Source organism: Pongo pygmaeus, chromosome 23, assembly GCF_028885625.2.
Source record: "Pongo pygmaeus isolate AG05252 chromosome 23, NHGRI_mPonPyg2-v2.0_pri, whole genome shotgun sequence".
NCBI lineage: Eukaryota > Metazoa > Chordata > Mammalia > Primates > Hominidae > Pongo > Pongo pygmaeus.
The window spans coordinates 26,113,355-26,136,067 of NC_085931.1; the positions used below are offsets into that span (position 1 = coordinate 26,113,355).

Here is a 22,713-nt window from a genome sequence, read left to right on the forward strand (position 1 = left end):
TTGCAGCGGGGAGGAGCCTGGCCTCTTCTGTTCCAGGGCGGAGGCTGGGATTCAATCTATGAGGCAGGAAGCTGGGAAGCAGGACTCACTTTACTGACAGTCTCTGTTTCCCCCTTTTTCCCTTTTGCCAATAAATTCCATTTTTCTCACCCTTCAAAGCGTCTGTGAGCCTAATATTTCATGGCTGTGTGACAAGAATGCAGCTTTTAGCTGAACTAAGGGGAAAGTCCTACAATAATAATACGTTGTCCTACAAGCATGGAGAGTAAGTACAAATATATTGTTCTGAATTCTCAGAGAAAAATAGAAATTAGACAGCGTTTGAATGACGTATTTCACTTACAAGGTGTAGTATATAAAATTGAGGATCAGAGATGGAAACAGAAACTGTGTAATTAATACTCCTTCTACTGGATGTTGAGTCAGTTTTTTGCTTTGATAAAATTATCTATCAATGAGGCAAAAAGATAAATCCTTAAAACAATGAGATTTAAAAGTAAGTTGTTATGCTCAGTACTTTATGGGAGAACATTCAAGTAAGTGTCAGAGGAAAACAAAAATCATCTAGAGACTCAACTAAATGGCTGTTTAATTTATATAGTAAACAATAATATAAAAATGGAGAAGAATAAAATTCTGCATTAGGTTCAATACTATCTCATAAAGACTTGACCAATGTTTCACCTGGGGGCATATACCTCTCCAATTTCCTATTACAGTCTCTAATCTATGAGTTAAATGTCTACAGTTCTTAAACCATTCACCTCCTTTTTTTTTTTTTTTTTTGTGAGACAGAGTATCCCTGTGTCACCAGGCTGGAGTGCAGGGGTGCGATCTTGGCTCACTACAACCTCTGCCTCCTGGGTTCAAGTGATTCTCCTGCCTCAGCCTCCTGAAGAGATGAGACTACAGGCATGCACCACGATGCCCACATAGTTTTTGTATTTTTAGTAGAGATGGCGTTTCACGATGTTGGCCATGATGGTCTCCATCTCTTGACTTCCTGATCTGCCCACCTCAGCCTCCCAAAGTGCTGAGATTACAGGCGTGGGCCACCGGACCCCGCCACCATTCATCTTAATATGTAAGATTATGTAAAATGAACTGAGAAGGCTGAGCCCTTTAGAATTGACCTCATGCAACTCACGCAGATGTGTGCAACTAATGAAGAAATATGGGGCACACCAAAGAAGCCCAATTTATTTTAGCCTCACTCATTTTATAAGGCAAAAATTGCCACAGTTTTTCTAGACGTCACCTAGGAAATCTAAAAAATACTTATTTTTCCCTAAAAATCAGAAAACATTTACTTTTTGGAATTTAAGATATAATTTCAGATGGGCAAAAATTAAGTGTTATCAGAGGAGATTTGGTCACTGTGATAAAGATAGGAATACAGGTGCAGAGAAGAAAATGGTGGCAATAATCCCAATAACAATACAATATTCTAAAATAAGCATAGAAAAAGATATCATAATTGTTAGAAAATGTATCCCTTTCATAATTAATTATGCTGTACAAATGTTTTTTCTTATTTTTCTTTCTAGCTTCATTGAAGTATGATTGATAAATGCAAACTGTACATATTTAAGTTATATAATATGATGTGATGTGTGTATACATTGTGAAGTAATAGCCACAGTCAATTAACATTTTCAACAACTTACAAAGTTACACTTTGTGTGTGTCTATGTGTGCTTGTAAGGAAATACGTAAGACCTACCCTGTTAGCAAATTTCAAGTATACAACACATTCTTATCAGCTGTAGCTACTATGCTATATATGTTAGGTATCCAGAATTTATTCATCTGTTAACTAAAAGCATCTCCCCATTTTTCCTACCTTCTAATCCCTAACATCTAATGAGTTTAAATTTTTTAGATTTCACAGATAAGTGAGATTATGCAGTATATTTGTCTTTCTGTGTCTCGCTTATTTTACTTAGCATTATGTTCTCTCAGTCCATCAATGCTATCACAAATTTTAGGATTTCCTTCTTTTCTAAGGATGAATAATATTCCATTGTATGTATATGCCACATTTTCTTTATCCACTAATCCGTAATAAAGGCTATTATTCAAAATACAGAAGAAATGCTTCAAATTTCATAAGAAAGCAAACAATTCAGTTAAAAATGGGGAAACAATATAAATGGATAAATCACCAAAGGAAATATAAAAATGGCAAATAAGTATTTGAAAATATATTCAACAGCATACAACTTTAGGGGGATAAAGCAATTCTATATATTGAAATTTCCTTTAACAAAGAAAGCAAATAGAAAACTTTCTCAGAAAAACAAAATTTAACTGATTGTCAGCTGACCTGTCTTGCAGGAAATACTAAAGGAAGTTCTTCAAGGGGAGAGAAAATGATGCAAGTGAGAAATTCAGATACACAATAAAGAAATAAATGAAAAAGAATAAATTAAAGTTAAAAATTTTTTATTCTTATTGATCCATAAGATAACTGTTTAGTAACAAAAAATGGGTAATTATAGAATGTGGATGGATGAAATGAACAATAGCAATGTCATAAGGTACAGGAGGTACAATCTGGTAGTATTTTTATGAGATACCTACACTACATGTGAAGTGACAATTTTCTTTGAAGATAGACCTAAAATGTATATAATCAATTCTAATTAATTTAAAGGTAGACTTAAAATGCATATAATCAATTCTAAGAAAACCACCGCAAGTTTTTAAAAGAAGTGATGAGATCGCATCTCATGAGGTGATGAGATACACCAAGAGCTGAGACAAAAACGCAATCATAGAAGATGCTCAATTGAAATAAGAGGAGGGCAGGCCAGGCACAGTGGCGCATGCCAGTAATCCCAGCACTTTGGGATGCCAAGTTGGGTGGACCACCTGAGGCCAGCCTGAACAACATGATGAAACACCATCTCTATTAAAAATACAAAAGTTAGCCGGGTGTAGTGGCACACATCTGTAATCCCAGCTACTCTGGGCTGAGGTGGGAGGATCACTTTAACCTGGGATGTGGAGGTTGCAGTGTGCCAAGACCACCACTGCACTCCAGCCTGGGAGACAGAGTGTGGCTCTATCTCAAAATAAAATAAAAATAAATGAATATAATTAATGTTTATATTCTACTTCAACGAAAGTAGAATACACATTCTTCTCTAGTTTGTACAAGACACACTGCATTATGGGCCATAAACATCTTAAAATTTTTCAAAGAATAAAGTTCATACAAAGTACACACTCAGACCACAATAAAATTAAAGTAGAAATAAATAGCAGGAATAACTGAAAAATTTTTCAAATATTTGAAGACTTAGCAAAACATCTAAATGCATCCCCAAAAAAGACTAAAGAGTAATTAAAATATTTGGAATTAAATGAAAATGAAATCACAACTTATTAAAATATATGAGATACAGTAGAACTAGTACCTAAATTTATAGCATTACATGCATATTATTATGAAAAAAGAGATAAATTCAATAACCTAAGCTTCTGCCTTAAGAAACTAGAAAAAGAAAATCCAAAGTAAATAACAAGGGACAAAATATATAAAGTATAGCAGATATCAGTAAAATAGAAAACAGGAAAACAATAGAGAAAATCAATGAAACAGAAAGCTGTTTCTTTGAAAAAATCCATAAACTTGCTAACATTTAGACAAACTAATAAAGAAAAAAGAGAGAATGCACAACTTACAAATATTGGAAGTGAAAGAGGGGTATGGGTTATGACTACTGATTTTGTGGACATTAAAAGGATAATATATTTACTATATTAAAAACTCTATACTCACAAGTTCAATAACCTATATAAAATGGACAAATACCTTGAAAGACACAATATGCCAATACTCACAAAAGAAAAAATAGATAACATGAGTACTCTTATATCTATAAAAGGAATTGAATAAATAGTTAATAACCCACCCCCACCCCCACCATGGTTCCAGGCCCAAATGGCTTTAGTGGTGAATTCTATCAAGCATTTAAAGGAGAAATTATACCAATTTTCCACAGACTTTTCAAGAAAATGGAATTAGAGAGAACACTTCCTGATTCATTCTATGAGGTAAATATTACCCTCTTACCAAATCCAATAGATATAACATGAAATAAAATCAATATATCAATATCTCTCATGAACAAAGATTCAATAATCCTTCACAAAATACTAGACAATTGAATATAACTATGTATTTATTCTAGGTAAGACGGTATGCAAGACTGACTCAATATTAGAAAATTATCTGCAGAGTTTCCTAAATCAACAGGTTAAGGAAGAAAAATCATGTCACTGTATCAATTGATGTAGAAAAAGCTTATGGCAAAATCTATCACCCATCTATAATTTGAGAAACTCTCAGAAAACTAGGAATTGAGGTGAATTTTCTTAACTTGACAAAGAACATCTACAAAACCCCTAAAACTATCATACTTAATGATGAGGAATGGGATGCTTTTTCCCAAAAACCAGGAGCATTTGTTTTTTGTTTTTTTTAATTTCACCACTTGCAAAAAGAAGCCATCACTTTGGAAGACAGATGGGCAATTTCTTATGCCCATAGTTGCTATACTATATGTAAAAAAAAAAAAAGTCTTACATATAATATAGCAATTGTGGTTCTTTTGTTTGTTTTGAGATAGAGTCTCGCTCTGTCACCCAGGCTGGAGTGCAGTGGTGCAATAGAAGGATACTGCAACCTCCACCTCCTGGGTTCAAACAACCCTCCTGCCTCAGCCTCCAGAGTAGCTGGGACTACAGGCACCTACCACCATGCCTGGCTAATTTTTGTGTGTGTGTGTGTGTATTTTACTAGAGGCAGTATAACCTGTTGATTTGGGAAATTTTACCATGTGGCCCAGGCTGGTGTCCAACTCCTGAGCTCAGGCAATGCGACCGCCTCGGCCTCCCAAAGTGCTAGGATTACAGGCGTGAGCCACCGTGCCTGGCTGCAAATGTGTTTTTAGGTGTTTATCCACCTTATTTGAAAACTATGTCCACACCAAAACTGGCACATGAATATATATATAGCAGCTTTGTTTATAATTCCTGAAACTGGAAGAAACCAAGAGGTCTCATAATTGATGAATGGAAAAAAAAAAAAAACCATTGTGATACATCATATAAGGGAATATTACTTCCTAAAAAAGTAAATGATCTAGCAAAAGATTCAGTGAGGAGGTTTAATAGGTGAAGCACGTGGGCATTATTTGGACCAGTCTAAGTATTCTGTATGATACCACAACTTTGGAATCATGATAGTATGCATTTGCGTTTTTTTTGTTTGTTTGTCTGTTTTTTGAGACAGAGTCTGCTCTGTCGCCCAGGCTGGAGTGCAGTGGCACGATCTCGGCTCACTGCAAGCTCCGCAACCCGGATTCACGCCATTCTCACGCCTCAGCCTCCCGAGTAGTTGGGACTACAGGTGCCTGCCACCATGCCTGGCTAATTTTGTTTTTGTATTTTTAGTAGAGACGGGGTTTCACCGTGTAGCAAGGATGGTCTCCATCTCCTGACCTCGTGATCTGCCCTCCTTGGCCTCCCAAAGTGCTGGGATTACACGCGTGGGCCACTGTACCCGGCCTCCATTTGTTGAAAAACAAAGAATCTCACAGCACAAAGAGTGTCACTTAATATATGCAAATTTTAAAACAACAACAACAACAAAGTAGGTGTTCTGGGGATCCTGGGATGGAATGCAGAATGTGATAAAAAATCTAAGGTACTACAAATGTATAAAGCCACTTCACTCTAGGGAGTGGGAAAAATGTGCTGACATAAGCATCTTAGAAAATGGATGGGCCTCCCGTGGTGGTTCGCACCTGTAATCCATGCACTTTGGGAGGCCAAGGTGGGCGGATCACCTGAGGCTGGGAGTTTGAGACCAGCTTGGCCAAAATGGTGAAACCCCGTCTCTACTAAAAAGACAAAAATTAACTGGGCATGATGGCAGGTGCCTGTAATCCCAGCTACTCAGGAGGCTGAGGCAGGAGAATCTCTTGAACCTGGGAGTTAGATGTTGCAGTGAGCCAAGATCACACCACTGCACTCCAGCCTCAGCCTGGGCAAGAAGAGCAAAACTCCATCTTAAAAAAAAAAAAAAGAAAAAGAAAAAGAAACAAAGAAAATGCCTGAAGACTGAAAGGAAGAGAAACTGCAAACAACTCATGTGATCTGGTTGGTATAGCTGTTTCCTACAGGAAATGGGATAACGATTCTGATATTGATAGAGAATAAATGTATATTGGAACTAGACAGTTAAGCAAACAGATGACAAATGACAGGAGCCTGGTTTCTCACTATTAAAGTGGGAGGTTACATGTAGGCAAGGGAAGAAGGCTGGAATGATCATGTGATAAAAGAATTGAGTCGTAGACATCAGTATGAACTAACACTTACACACATTACATTTAGAAATATTTATAGTTATGTGTATACACAGCTTTGTATACACACATCTATTTCTTTGCTCTGTAAGCTAAGACGGTCTAGAACCAATGATATCCCAGCAGAAATGAGCATATCTAAGAGTCAAGTCTTCAATTCTTGGGTTTTTGTTCATGACCCGGGATCCAGGAGTTAGGCCCTGGGGCTGGGCATTGTGTAGCCTCCGGGGTGGCGCTGAGCATCCATTCCCACCCTTCTGCAGATGGGGACCCATCCCTTGACTTGGGCCCCCTGGAGGCAAGAACATGGTCACCCACTTTAATCACATGATCCTTATCACATAATCAGAGGGCACTGTGGGTTTTAACTCTTCAAGCTTAATGTGAAAAGAATTCGACATAGATATGATATAGTGACTAGAAGTCTTTTATTTATTTATTCTGAGAGAGAGTCTCTGTTGCCCAGGCTTGGAGTGCAGAAGCACAAACAATCAAACAATAACCAAAATCCAGAAGACTGAAAAGGTCAAATGCTGTCAAGGATGAGGAGCAACAGGACCTCTCATTCCTTGTTTGTGGCACAATCAGTTTACTGTACCCACGAACTCCCGGGCCCAAGTGATCCTGCCACAATCAGTCTCCCAAGTAGCTAGGGCCACAGGCATGCACCATCATGCCTGGCTGATTGGTTTTATTTTTATAGAGATGAAGTTTCCCTGTGTTGTCTAAGCTGGTCTCAAACTCCTGGGATCAAGTGATCCTCCTATCTCAGTCTCCCAAAGTGCTGTAAGTACAGGCATGAGGTCCTGCGCCCAGCCTGGAAGTCTTTATAGATAAGTTCAATTTAACTGTTTCTCCATCTGCTCTACTCAGCCGAGTTTCCCTCTCAGTCCAAGGGTGAGAACTGCAGCTCAGCCCCATCCAGGATGGCTGCAGATTACCTAGCGCCACTGCCATACTCCAGATGCTGGTCAACGAGGAAGGGATCCTGAGGCCTGGCAGCGGGCATTCTCAGCAAACTTGAAGCCCTCTAAACGGGACCCGCCATCCGTGCCTGTCAGAACTGTAGCCGCTACCTGCACTTGGCGCACAGGCAAATACGGCCAAGCAACCCCAAACCCCCCTCTTCCCCTCTGGGCCCAGGCAGCGCTGAACCTGCTGCTCAGCCCCATCCTGGCGACTGCACAGTGCCCAGAGCCTGCAAACCAGCGCTCAGCGCGAGCCAAGGAAGAGCAGGGCCTAGAGTGGGAGGGCGTGTGCCACATGGCGACCCTCAGGCCGTCGGGCCCAGCTCTGGAGCCTCTACCCCACGTGGGCTCAGCTGCAGCTGGCATTTGAAGGTGGCAGCAGCTGTGGCAACCCCAGAACCTGTCCGCGCCACCAGCAGGCGAACCCCAGGGTCGGACACCGCCACTGCGCCTAAGTCAGGCAGTGGGACCTCAGTTGCAGGATAGTGGGAACCTGCCGCAAAGCCTCATCGCCGCAGCTGTACAGGGCCCAGTGGTCGCAAGCCTGCGCTGCCAGCGCGAGCCGAGGAAGAGCAGAGCCCGGGGTGGAAGGGCGATGTACTCGGCCATGCTCAGCAGTCTGGGCCCAGCCCTGTAGCCTCTACCATGGGCTCAGCTGCAGCTGCCACCTGAACATGGCACGTGGCAGGAGAAGCTGCAACCCCGATCCTGCCAGCGCCACCAGCAGCGCGGATACTTGGGCCAGAAGCCTCCAGGGCGCCTAAGTCAGGGGTTGGGGCCCTGGCTGCAGGAGGGCGGGAACTGATGCTCAGAGCCACCGTGGAGGCTGCACGATGCCCAGTGCCGGGGCCCAGCTCCTGGATCTCAGGTTGAGGAGGGCCCAGGGGCGGCTCTGTCAAGCAGGCCGTGTGGCAGGGAGCCCCCCACGTTCCGCTCCAGGGAGCCCCGCCAGCCTGACAGCGCCTCAGTGGCAGTTGCCACCTGCACGTGGTGCTGGGCGAAGTGCAGCCAGGGCGGTTTCCCGCCTCGCATGTCTCCCCGGTCTGCTGAGTTGCGCATGCGCTGTTGCCTAAGGGTACTGCTCAGCTGCCTAAAGGTTCTGCTCAGCTGCCTAACGGTTTTGCGCAGCCATTTTCTCCCGGGAGAGGCTGGAGTGTCCAAAAGCTTGGCCCGACTGAGATTTCTACTGGTGTCAGGGCGGGTGCGGGGACTGAAGAAGGGAGAGGGTGAGCGGCGGGGACTGGGGAAGGGCGAGCAGCGGGAGGCGCGGGCTCTCTCTAGCAGGTGGCCGCAGCCACGGAGAGGCTCTCTGCCGCCGCTGTCAAGGGCGAGATGGGCCGGAGCGCCGCAGCCCCTTCAGTCAGCTGGTCTACACCAACAACAACTCTTACGTGATTCACCATGGGGATCTCAGGAAAATCCACAAAGCTGCCTCCTGGGGCCAAGCCTGGAAGCTGGAGAGGATGATGAAGAAGACGACAATGGACCTGAACATAAGAGATGCGAAGAAGAGGTACCAGGCCCTGCCTGAGCCTGGACTAAAGGAGGAGGAGGCGGCTGTGGGAGGATCGCCCCTTCAGAGTGGGGGCCGGGGGTCCTGGGGACGAGGGGAGCAGGTGGAGGAGTGGCGGGCAGCGGGGCGGCCGTCCTGGGCCCCGAGGTCTTGGCCTTCTTCCCGGGCAGGCCCCCGAGGCCTTGGATGGGGGCGCCCTGCAGGGTGGAGGGCCCAGGCCACCTTAAAATCAACCCCAAACTTTAGCTGCTTTCTCCTTCACTCCCACTTCCTCTCACAGAGCACTGTGTAGAGAATTTTAAAGTGATTTAACTTACAAAATTAAGTACATACAGGGTTTTACTTTTAATGTACAGGTTTTAAAAGATAATGTTAGATACATTATGAAAAGGTGCATTATGAAATAATTCTCATAATATGTTAACTTCTTGGCTAAAAATTTTTTGGATAAAGTCCAGTATCCATTTCAATATCAATGAATGTCTATGTAAATGTATTCTTTGCTGAGGGACCTTAGAAGGTAACTTTGAGGTGGGAAGATGGTTTATGTTTTCGAATTTAAGAAGACTCATTTTTCTCAAGATGCAAACTCTTTATCAGTTTTACATAAACCAAATAAAGTTATCAACGTTTTAACATTTTTAAAATTACCCACGCTTTTACTATTGTGATGACATTTAAAAAATTTTGTAACGGAGTAGAAAAGTCTTGCCCTTCTAGATTTCAAAATGTGCTATTAATTTGCACAAAATGGGCCACCGCCAGGCGCGATGGATCATGCCTGTAATCCCAGAACTTTGGGAAGCCAAGGTGGGTGGATCACGAGGTCAGGAGATAGAGACCATCCTGGCTAACACAGTCTCTACTAAAAATACAAAAAATTAGCCAAGTGTGGTGGTGGGCACCTGTAGTCCCAGCTACTAGGGAGGCTGAGGCAGGAGAATGGTGTCAACCCGGAAGGCGGAGCTTGGAGTGAGCCGAGATTGCACCACTGCACTCCAGCCTGGGTGACAGAGCGAGACTCTGTCTCAAAATAATAATAAATAAATAAATAATAAATAAATAAATAAAATAAAATTTGAAAAAAAAAAAAAAAAAGGGCCAGGCGTGGTGGCTCGTGCCTGTAGTCCCAGCACTTCGAGAGGCCGAGGCGGGTGGATCACCTGAGGTCAGGAATTCAAGACTAGCCTGGCCAATATGGTGAAACCCTGACTCTACAAAAATACAAAAATTAGCCAGGCACGATGTCGGGAGCCTGTAATCCCATCTACTCAGGACGCTGAAGAGGGAGAATCGCTTGAAACTGGGAGGTGGAGGTTGCAGTGAGCTGAGATCCCATCACTGCACTCCAGCCTGGGCGACAGAGTGAGACTCTGTCTCAAAAATAAATAAATAAATCACAAATTCTTTGATAACAGCTGGAAAGACAGGTAAATGAATACAACAGAATAGAAAATCCAGAAACACCCAAATATCTAAGAATTTAGAACTTGATAATGCTCACACTTTATACTAGTAAGAAAAGAATTAGTTTCATAAGTGAAATGCCTGCTCTTTGGAGAAAACTAGATTTTTATACCACAAAGTAAATTTCTGATGGAATATAGATTAATTTTTTTAATATACAAAATGATAAAAGCACCAGAAGAAAACATAAATGCCTATATACACAGGTACATTTCTACATTGACAACACCTTTCTGAGAAGTTCAGAAGCAAGCAGTCTGCAGGATAATTAAGCAAAACAAAATTAAATTAACCTGTAATGAGAAAAAATAAAAGGCAGCATACTTGTAAAATATTTACTACACATGTATGTGCGTGTGTGTATACATATTAGATTTAAAAATCATCATTTTATAGATAATTCACTGAAATCAACAAAAACCCTCCAATTTAAAATTGAGCAATTTAAATTAGAGATCTAAATTGCAGATCTAAAAATAGTACTTTGCTTCTAATTTAAAATTGGGTAAAGTATTTTCTTAAGATCTGTAAGAGACCTATGCACACAGAAAACAATATTTAGTGTTCCTGGTTAGAGAAGGCATTTAAGTTAAAAGAGGAATCAAATACTGTTTTCTATCTACAAAGTTTGTGAGGATAAAGAGCAGTGACAATTATACTGCTGTTTAAAGTTTAAGTTGCAGATAACTTTTCAAATAGACAATTTGGTGGTAAGTACCATATTATTAAGAAGAATCCATATAATGGCTTTTATAAATACATTTCAGTGAATTTACAGCATGGGATAATATGTGACCACTGAAGGTAGAAATATGTAGAGAAGTAGGTGACATTTGAAAATGTATTTTGGTGTATCAAGTGAGGGTAAAGTTCAGTTTGATAATACATACACACAGACTACAGTCTTGCGTTATCTGAAATTGTGTATGAAATATGATAAAATTTGTTATTTGAGGGCATTTGTTTTAATATAAAATGTTTTCCCTTTTTATTATCTTTGATTTCCACATTGAGCATGTACAATGCTATTAGAAAAAGTTTATTATTAATGAAATAATTTTGGGGAAGAGCAGAAATATAATTTTGCACCAATAAAAATAATTTCTCACTTTCCATAGTTTAATTTTTTTGTGTGTGGATTAGTATATTCTGTGAACTTTTAGTATCTTCAAAAGACAATCTTTTTACCTGTGCTTGTTGATTTACATATACATCTTATCAGGCACATATTTTTATTATATATAGATTTATTACATATATGTCAATAATTATAGACTAATTAGTGTGGTTTTATTATTAAGAAAATAGAAAATATAAGTGCTTTATTTATAGCAGTTTTTTTAAGGTATTGAACTTCTCAACTGTATTCATCCTTTTAATCAATTTATCACATGTAAGCTGAATGCCTATTATGTAGAAGATACATTAACTCTCAAGATCCTTTCATCCTTAAAAATTTCACATTTACCTGCTCAGCCTTGGCAAAGTGAGAGATTTAAAGTTGGAGTGCTAGGACTGAATCTCAGTTGAAGATTTTCCTCTCATCTTTAAAACAAAAATGCTTCTGAAGTGAGAAACTAGTAAAAGATAACTACCAACCACGATTTTGGAAATTTATAACAGCTTTAAATAGTAATATTAATCATTGGAAATACCTAATTTATGTGCAGTCTATAAATTTAAATATGAATTTACATACATTCTGTAAATCTAAATATGGAATAAAATGAGCCATACCTACTTGAATCCCAAGTTTTCTTTGGCTTGAAGTTTTAAAAATATTAAAGAAGTACTTTGTTTTAACAGTTTGTTTTTATTTCAACTCTCCTTTTGCGTAGCACTCTTAAAAGCTAAAATTTCTTTAAGTGTTAATCCTATGACTAGGACTGCCATCATCCTGCTGTATATACCATATTCCACTTCATGGAAGGCATCGTGAGTTGTGTGATGCCTCCTTATTTGTGTACCAATAAAAGATTGTTTAAATTTCTGCAAAATATACTTGTAATAAATAATGAATTATAAGTGGAATTTCAATGTCATAGATGTTAAAATATGAGAAATAGAGTATCTTAGAATTATTAAAATACAGTTTTATCTCTAACCTTTAAAACATACCACAAAGTAGGCATAATTGTACCATTTTACTTAAGGTGTTTTCTTTGTTAAGTAGTAGAAATAATTACAATATCTAACAATTACTGAGCTGTTACATGTGCTAGGAATTCTTGGAAATACGTTGCACAGATTCTCATGAGGCATCACAGTGATGTCCTGTGAGATAACTGCTGTATTCATCTTCACTTTATTGATGAGAAAATTGAGGCACAGAAAGGTTGAGTGATAGCTAGAAGGTGAAAGACTTTAAAGTAATATTCAAGCCCAAGTTGACCTAAATCCAAAGGCCAACCTCTTTCTATTCAAATAGGTCACTCTTTCATTAATGTAGTGAGTAATAAGAGTGAATGAATGTTGTACTTTCTTCAGGAGAATACTAAATATTTGTTTTGAAGACAGAGAAAGAGCATGGTATTTAATGTTGGCAATTACATAAATCATTATATGCTTTGAGACAGTGGACTAAACTTCACTAAAAAGTCCTCTCACTCTTGTAGGTCTGCTCTACACTGGGCCTGTGCCAACGGCCATGCAGAAGTGGTAACACTTCTGGTAGATAGAAAGTGCCAGCTTGACGTCCTTGATGGCAAAAACAGGACACCTCTGATGAAGGTAAATGGTAGCCAGTTCTTTCAGTGGGAGATGGATTTGGTTTAAATACATAGAATAAAAATGAATTTATCTCATTGAAATATAACTAGTTTGTGAAACCTGTGGAATATTTATTTATATTTCCTATAAATTATAATTTACTTCTTGCTTTAATATTGACAGGCTCTGCAATGCCAGAGGGAGGCTTGTGAAAATATTCTCATAGATTCTGGTGCTGATCCAAATATTGTAGATGTGTATGGCAATACAGCTCTCCATTATGCTGTTTATACTAAGAATTTGTCAGTGGTGGCAAAATTGTTGTCCTGTGGTGCAGACGTCGAAGTGAAGAACAAGGTAAACGTTAACCAATGTTATTTTCAAAATATGTGAAATCCATTTGTTTTAACATTAACATATGTAAATTGTTTTATATTTGGAAGCTCAAACATTCCTATTTTTCTATGAAAATAGTTTGACAAAACTTAATTGTCTAGGATTTTGCTTTAAATATTAATATTTTTACAAGAACTATTAGTATGGCTTTTCTGTGCATTATGATAAATATTTGAGTTTGTTAAAGGTAAAATTTTTCAAATATTCTTTCCCACTGAAGTTTTTTTTTCCTTCCAGTTAGTGTAAAACTACAGGAAAGTAAAATTTGCCTGCATAAATTGAGTCAACATGTAAAATTTAGGAGACATGCAGAAATCTGGATTTCCTCTTAAAGGATTGAATCTGGTGTCTCTTGAGCCCATATGACTGTTTGGTATGCTATGAAGACATTCTAGCTTTACATAAAGCATGTTTCCAGTTTGCTACTGTGCCAACCTAGTTACATCACTTATTCAACTTACCTCTTTTGCCTCTGTAAATATTTCAGTTATCAATTCCTCTCTCATAGTATGTTTTGGTAAAGATTTCAAGTTATTGAAGGCAGTTTATAGGTGTTTATAATATATAGTTTATATTTTACATTAATTCATTAATAATGGGGTTATCGTCTGGAATTTAGAATATTTTTTAAATGATGATTTTTCTTCATATAAACCATAAATAATCATCTTCTGTTAGAAGGCCTTTAAGCCTTTTTAGATTAATCATGGTTATATTTGAATAGGTTATGCATATTGCAGAAAATATTATATCTTTCTCCACAGAATTGTCCCTTAAAAGTCAAGTGATTTAGTGGCTTCTATTTTGCTAATCCCTATACATGAGTTAGAACTTTCATTAATAAGCCATTTTATTCTTACTTCTGATATTTTGCCAAAAATAGTATCAATTACAATAGAAACCAGAATAAAAATGGATTATTGCATTTTAAGAAGTAGATATGCATTAGGATCCTAGGAGTATCACTATAATTGAGAATAAACTTTTATACTGAATTGCTTTTCTTTTTTTCTTTTTTTTTGAGATGGAGCCTCACTCTGTCACCAGGCTGGAGTGCAGTGGCATGATCTTGGCTCACTGCAACCTCTGCCTCTCTGGTTCAAGTGATTCTCCTGCCTCAGCCTCCAGAGTAGCTGGGATGCAGGCATGTGCCACCATGCCCAGCTAAATTTTTTGTATTTTTAGCAGAGATGGGGTTTCACCATGTTGACCAGGATGGTCTCGATCTCCTGAACTTGGGATCTGCCCACCTTGACCTCTCAAAGTGCTGGGATTACAGGCATGAACCACCTCACCTGGCCTCTTATATGGAATTTCTAATAGCTGAGATAAAATCCTATTGTCTGGTAATAGGATAAACCTCATGGACCATTTAATAATAAGCAATCAAAGTTTATTTGAAGCCAATCTCTTTTAATTTAGAGCCACTTCCTTAGTGACCAATTTAGAGCAGGAGTGCCTGACATTGGCATCTGGAATGTTGGGATCATTGATAGAAGAGAATCAAGTGAGTTTGTATCACCCAGAGGAAACCTCCATTTTTGGGGGGAAGCTTTCAAAACTGCATCCCTGAAATTCTAATTTGTCAAATGTTAACATTTGCCACAAAAATATATTGTCAAATAAGGATTAGGTAAAATTCAATTCATTTCTTGAATAATGAACATTTAATTCACAGTTTTATAACATTTCTTGAACATAGATGATGGTGGAATCTGTTGGGGTACAGTGCTTCTGGTAAGGTAATTATTCTTTGGAATAGAGTTGAAGAATCACTGTTCTAGAGGTAATAATTTAGATTACTAATTTAGTAAAAGACAAAGTATTTACTAGTATGTCTTAGGGTTTAAGGATATAGAGGTAAAAGATACAGCCCCTGCCCTCAAGAAGCTCTTGGTTTACATGGGAAACAATAAAATCATTACAATGTAATGATTTTTGGAGATAACCAGAGTTAATGTGGTGATGCAGAGGCTGAATGTTTACAAGAGAAGGTGCAGTGCATGGGAAAGCACAGAAAAGTGAGAAAGAAGGGATTGCTATTGATTTACTTTCTATTGTTTAAGTTCATAGGATATTATATAGGGTATTCAGTTCAGCTGAGAAATATGTAATTTCATGAATTACAAATTGTTTTTGCTGTTTTACAGGCTGGCCACACACCACTTTTACTGGCCATAGGGAAAAGAAGTGAGCAAACTGTGGGATTTTTACTGACAAAAAAATGCAAATGCAAATGCAGTTGATAAGTTTAAATGGTATAGTAGTTTTTTTTATTAAAAAACACTTGAGTAGTGTGCTAGAGTAATAACACTCAAGCCAGAAATATTAAATTAATAACACTTACTTAAAATTATTAGATTTTACAGAAAAATACCAACACAAATTATCAGTTAGGAAGAAAAGCAATTATTTGGACTGGTCAACATAAAGAACAGTATATAGTAGGATTTTCTTCTTTTATTATATTGACTGATTCTTATTTGTAATCTGATGTTTTTGGTTGCATTATCTTCTATTAGCTAAAGTGGTTCTGTATTAGTTTTAAGAAGTATGAATTTTTAGTTGACTTTATAATTCAATATTGAATGATTAACATCTTTATAGTATTTTTCTAACTTCTCTTTTTCATACACTTTTAAAAAATGCAATATTTGCTGGGCATGGTAGCTGTCGTCTGTTATCCCAGCACTTTGGGAGGCCAAGGTGGGTAGATCACTTGAGGCCAGGAGTTTGAGACCAGCCTAGCCAACATGGTAAAACCCCATCTCTGTGAAAAATATAAAAATTAGCCAAGCATGGTGGCACATGCCTGTAGTCCCAGCTACTTAGGACAATATTATTCCTAATATTGTTTTAAGTCTTCAGATTGCTCTCACTTGTCCAACTTCTAGCTAATTTTGAAGTACAAAATATTATATCAGACTAAGGAGGAAATAGACAATTCTTCACTTAAAACTTTGCCTCTTTTAGATTAGGGAACAGAACATATTTTCTTGCCCCTCAGTGGACTTTATGTTAGCCAATTCTACTATGCCATATCCCAGTGAGACATGAGTCTTTTTGCCCCTTCCTTTTAGCCTTGGTCATGATTTACAAGGATAAACACTCGAGCACTCAAGATACTTAACGTTTGTTAATACATGTAAATGGTTAATTCTACACTGACAGGCACATATTAAATTAGTTCTGTTCCTAATAATGAAGTTATCTCTTTGTTATTTTAGCACAGGCCTCATGCTTGCTGAATGTCATGGATCATTAGAGAGAGTTGGCATGGTTCTTCAGCAAAATGTTGACATCTATGCTGAAGATACGTGTGGAATGACTGCAGAATGTTATGCTGTTGCTTGTGGATTTAATCTGTAAGTGATTACATTTAAAGGCTGGGTGAGATTTTATAGTTTGTTTAGGTAGTTTTTGAAGGACAGTGAGTTAGTCCACTTCATCAGCCAGAAACTAGGCAAAAAGCTAGACTAGTTAGAAGGAGTAATGGCTCCAGGATTCCTTACTTTAGGGCTTTAGGGATGCTAATGTTGTCTACTTGATTTGAAGTATAACCCCTATGCACGGGACAAACATAATGTCACAATTTTTGTTTTTCTAATTAGTTATTTGGGTCTCAAAATGTCCACTTGAAGCAGAAAACCTGACAGTGTCCCCTGGGGACTGTCTTCCCTACCTTCATTCTTGAATTTTTTAATAAGAATCTGAACCTAAGTCCAAGGAAGACTTTCTTTTTGTACAAGTCAGAAGGATTGGGGGGGAAATGGCCACTCTCTTCATTTTGTTGTTTCCATGGATTCTGTTCCTGCATCGTTGCCATTGAAACTGCTCCTGCAGTCTGGTAATGATTGACCTTTGTGACCAGGATGCCCTTACTAACACAGATCCCTCAGTCTTCATGGTGTAGACTTCGAAGTTATTACATGTTCTTAAAGTTCACGTACATATTCTCAGCCATTGTTTACAAAGTACCAGCACCCCACTCTGGCAGCTAGAACTTTTAGCTTTAGCCACACACATAGTGAGCAAATTGACCCTTCTCCTCACACACAAAACCTGATGTGAAACCCACATCTTAGCCTGGACATGGCCTAGACGTTCATAGTAAGTTATACTTTGAGTGGCTTTTTTCGGTTTTCTCTAGCCAGTATTAGTTGTGGTAGTTTGAAACTGTAAGTCAGGTTGAAATAATGTAACAGGAAGAAATTCGAGATCCATTTTCTCTTTGTTACCAGATCTATATCCCTGGCCCTTTATATCCTGTGTAGCACAATTTTGTAGGTAGTGGAAGGTCTCATCTTATTCTTTAAAATCCCATGTCATCTTCCCCAAGTTGTAGTGGGTTCCAACTTGTGGTTCTCCCCTCAAGTGATTCTTTTTTCCTAAAAGTAAAAATCTCCGATGCTACTTACATCTCTACCTCGAGTTTTTAAAATATTTTCAAATGCTGCATCACCATGAAGCCATTCAATAGACTTCACTAAATCTCAGGTAAGTTGGTTAGATTTAACAGAGCTAAGCTTCATCCATCACTGATCAGTCTTCATGTATAAAAGTAAGGATTTGTGCTGGCTTCAGTGGTACATATAGTAAAATTGAAACAACGTTGAGAAGATCAGCATGGTCCCTGCACAAGGATGACATACAAATCTGTAAAGTGTTACATATTCCTTGCAGTCCCCAAAAGGAGCTACTACTTCCTAACTAGCTCCAAGGAAATGGTGTGAGTCAAAGCAAAATGGGTGACAACCAGTATTGCAATTGTGATTTTCATACAAAAAAACCATTTATGGAAGGTGATCTATGAAATGAGATGTGGTAACACATAAGATCTTGTGTGCGATATTTTGTTAGTAGGGATCTCAGAAATGAGAAAATACCAACTTGCATCTTCTTCGTGGAACTTACAAAAAATAAAGGTAGGGTTTTGTCTTCCACAGCAGCTCGAAATGGACATAGTGACTAAGCATCATTCTAACAAAGATTTGTTGGTTCAGAGTTTAAGGAGGTAGATAAGGAGTGGTAGTAGTCCAAGCCAGATGCTGACATCTATTATTTTCTGTCCTTGGTGTGACTGATGAGCTCAGTAATAGAGTATAATTAGGTTATCTGATTTAATGATTTAATATATTTATAAATAAATTTCATTACAAAATATAAAATAGCTTAGATGCTCTGAATTACAAGCCACAAATAATAGAACATCTAATATCCAAAAGTAGGAATGAATAACAGAAAATTGCAATATTTGAATATTATAACCTATGAAGAAACACATTTGCTTTTTTGTTGTTGTTTTTGTTTTTTTTGTAATTTAATTTTTGTAGAGACATGGTCTCCCTATGTTGCCCAGGCTGGTCTTGAACTTCTGGACTCAAGCAATCTTCCTGTCTCAGCATCCCAAAGTGCTTGCATCACAAGCACGAGCCACTTCACCAGGCCAATATATTGAGTTATACTGGGACTTTTTAAATAGTTTCAGCAATAAGGTTCAAGAACAAATTTTTTTTTGCTTCACTTTTTATTTTAAGCATTTTTAAAATGTTATCTTGCTAAATCTTTATAATAACCTAGTGAAATAAGGCCCTAAAATCCTCATTTTTAGAAGACATTGAGTCTAACAGAAGCAACTTGTTCAAGAAAAATACCTGTTGCTAGTCATTCTAGGACTTATTCTGAGTTAAGGACATTTTCCATATGTCAAGCTAACTCTAGTTAATTTACTGAGTTATACTGCCCTCACTTCATGAGTGTTTTATCTTTCTTTCTTCTTTAATTAGAAGCTTAATAAGTTCATAGAGCTTACAAACTTAAAATCTATGGAAAAAGTAATGTTCTGATGTTAGCTCTAATATTGTCTGAAATACTCTAAGAACTTAATAAATTTGGTAAATGTTTTTTATATCAGTGTTAAAATAGTAATTTTATTCATTTCATTTTTATACATAGTATTCATCAACAACTTTTGGAATATAAACAAAAGCTATCTAAAAATTCTCAAAATAGCAATCCAGGTAAGATCTCTGACAGTAAACTACTCTTGGTGGTGCTACCATAAGATTATAGGAGTGTTGATCACAAAAGAGCTATTAAAAAAGCAATGTGTAAGTAGCATGTGTTTACATATATACCTATATGTAAGTGTTTGTATATATACATAGCTTTGATTTAATTTTTTAGTTTATAATTCAGAATTCATTAAGAATTTAGTTGTAGCTGGTTTATAATCTCAAAAATATTATCTGAAGAAATGTTTGTTTAATCGTGGTTCCTAATATCCTATATAATACTTTTGAATAAATAAGTAAAACAATTTTTAAGTTTATATATTGTATGTTTCCTCAACTGTCATAACAATTTATGCTTGTTATAAAATGTATAATCCTTGGTGTGATTGATGAGCTCAGTAATAGGGGATTATCAGCTTATCAAATTTAATGAATTAATATATTTATAAATAAATTTTATTACAAACTATAAAATAGCTTAGATGCCTTGAATTACAAGCCACAAATAATAGAACATCTAATAATGAAAAGTAGGAATTAATAACAGAAAACTGCAACATTTGAATATTATAACCTATAAAGGAACACAGTTAAACTGTTAAATAAACAAATATTTATGTTGGTTTATTAAACATAAACAAATATATAAAATGTTTATTTGTTAAATAAACAAATAAATAATTTATTTGTTTGTTTCTTTATTGTAGAGACATGGTCTCCTTATGTTGCCCAGGCTGGTCTTGAACTTCTGGACTTTATTTAATTTTTACAATAAATGATTTGCATTTAGAAAATTAGAATTGATTACAGTTGAGTCTTGAGCAACATGAGAGTTAGGGTGCTGATACCCCATGCAGATGAAAATCTGCTTTATATGAAAATCTGTTTCTTTTGACTCCTCCAGAACTCTGCTAATATTCTACTGTTGACTTGGAGCCTGAAAAAAGGTGAACGCATAATCAGTCAATTAACCCATAGTTTCTATTTTATATGTACTATATACTGTATTCTTAGAATAAAGTGAGCTGGAGAAAAGAAACTGTTATAAAGAGGAAGAAATATATTCACTATTTATTAGATGAAAGTGAATTATTATACATAAAGGACTTCATTCTCATTGCCTTCATGTTGAGTAGGCTGATAAGGAGGAGGCAGAGGAGAGATTTGTCTTGGTATCTTGCAGTGGCAAAGGAAAAGAAAAATCTGTCTATTAGTGGGCTCCTAGAGTGAAAACTCTTATTCAAAGATCAACTGGGTGACATAGTGACTTGTGTCACTAAAAAAGTAACTATCTTTAGAATTTGGAACTCAATGATACTTTTCTTGCACCATAAATGAATGTCAATAAGAATTAACATAACTTAGCAAGGGTGCATCAGTACCAATAGGAGATTATTTTTCAAAGATACCTACTGAGTGCAGAAGTCAGAAAAGCAATTCTTTGTTGAGAAGCACAGGTTATGTTACATAGTCTTGTACCAACAAGGTCTCACTATTATCAACTTCATTCCCTCTAAGTTGAAACCAAATAAGATATATTTACTTCATTAGAACAAGATGTGTTGTTCTATCTGCTGGATAATTAGTGTGTTAATAGTAATTTTGTTACAACAAGATACTCTGTTCCTACTAGCCAAAATATTATCATAATAAATATTCAACTAGCTCAACTCTAGGCTCAACAAATTATAATAAAAGTGGAAAAAATTTTCACAGTAACAAAAGTGCTACTGTGATACCTAAATGCGACATAATACATTGTACAATATGAACTGTATGAGCACATCTTTAATTTATTACATATTTATTAAAGGACTTCTTTAAGTTAGATTTTGCAAGTTGCAGGAGACCAAGATGGAATACACATAGTCTGGGTCTTTAAGGTGCTCATAACACATTAGAGCTGTCTCTGTTGAATTTCTGCATTTTCCCAACAGAATTTCCTAACTATGTTTTTTTATTTATTTATCCACTTGTCCACTTACCAAATAACTGTCAGGTATCTTTAAGGTACCAAGCATCTTTCTTGTTATTATCATTGTCATTTTTTTATTATTTACTACTTTATTAAGGAACTAAGCATTTTTCTTGTTATTATCTTTTTTATTATTTACTACTTTATTTAGTGCTTATTCTGTGCCAGAACCCCTTTGGGAGCTTATAATTATCACTTATTATGTCATTACCATATTCAGTATGTGTCAGACATTTTATATTCAATGTGAAGAATTAAAGCTTTAAAAAGTTTGGTAGTGTCCAGGAGCAGTGGCTCACTCCTGTAATCCTAGCACTTTGGAAGGCCAAGGCAGGCAGATTGCTTGAGCTCAGGAGTTTGGGACCACCCTGACTAACATGGTGAAATCCCATCTCTACTAAATACAAAAAATTAGCTGGGCCTGGGTGGCGTGCATATGTAATCCCAGCTACATGGGAGACTGAGGTGGGAGAATTTCATAAACTCAGGAGGTGGAGGTTGCAGTGATCTTCTGAGATCGTGCCACTGCACTCCAGCCTGGGCGACAGAGCGAGGCTCTTGTCCCCCCAAAAAAAAAAAAAAAAAAAAAAAAGGAGAAAACAAATTTTGGTAGTATTTAAGGAAAGCAAGCTGAATGAGTAGAAGTTTTCCAGGTAAAGAGTCAGAAGGATGATATTTAGCAGAAGGAAAATTTAACCAGACTGTGTGTTTGGCAGAAGGAACATCTGAAGGAACACCTGACGAGGCTGCACCCTTGGCGGAAAGAACACCTGACACGGCTGAAAGCTTGGTGGAAAGAACACCTGACGAATAGGATACAGTCAATTCCTTTTCAAAGATTTTAGCCTGTAAACATCCTTTAAAATTCAAGAGGGGTAAGATTAAGTACAATGAGTTCTGAGTTCCTCATCAAAGAACAAATATGTCAGTATGTTCAGCTTCTCTGTTCTTTGTTCTCCGTTTTAAAGTTTAACTTCCTCGTTCGTTATGCCTCCTTGCCCCTAGTTTCATTAAACAACCCCCTTCTAGCCTCTAACACCTGCTTTGTCTTTAGTCATTCTTAATCACCTGCTCTGTCCTAGTCATCCTTAGACACCTGCTCTGTAACTGTCTTTCCTGCTGAAACTACTCACCCTACCACTCCAGCTCATACCCCTGCCCTCTTTGAAACAGCCAATCTGAATTAGCTTAGAGTGTGCAGTCCAACCCTATCCAATAGGGAAAAGACACAACAGTAGGGACTACCTGCGTTAGGAATAAGAACACTTTCCTGTCCCTTGTCAGGTGTGAT

At 37.6% G+C, this 22,713-nt stretch overlaps 1 non-coding gene and 1 pseudogene across 1 annotated transcript; both read left to right on the top strand.

Annotated features, from left to right (window-relative positions):
• Nucleotides 1–258: 258 nt before the first annotated feature.
• Nucleotides 259–22,456, top strand: LOC134739363 (putative ankyrin repeat domain-containing protein 30B-like; annotated as a pseudogene).
• On the top strand, nucleotides 18,005–18,111 carry LOC134739376 (U6 spliceosomal RNA). The gene has a single exon (XR_010125971.1). It is a non-coding gene; the product is annotated as a U6 spliceosomal RNA (small nuclear RNA).
• Nucleotides 22,457–22,713: the final 257 nt, after the last annotated feature.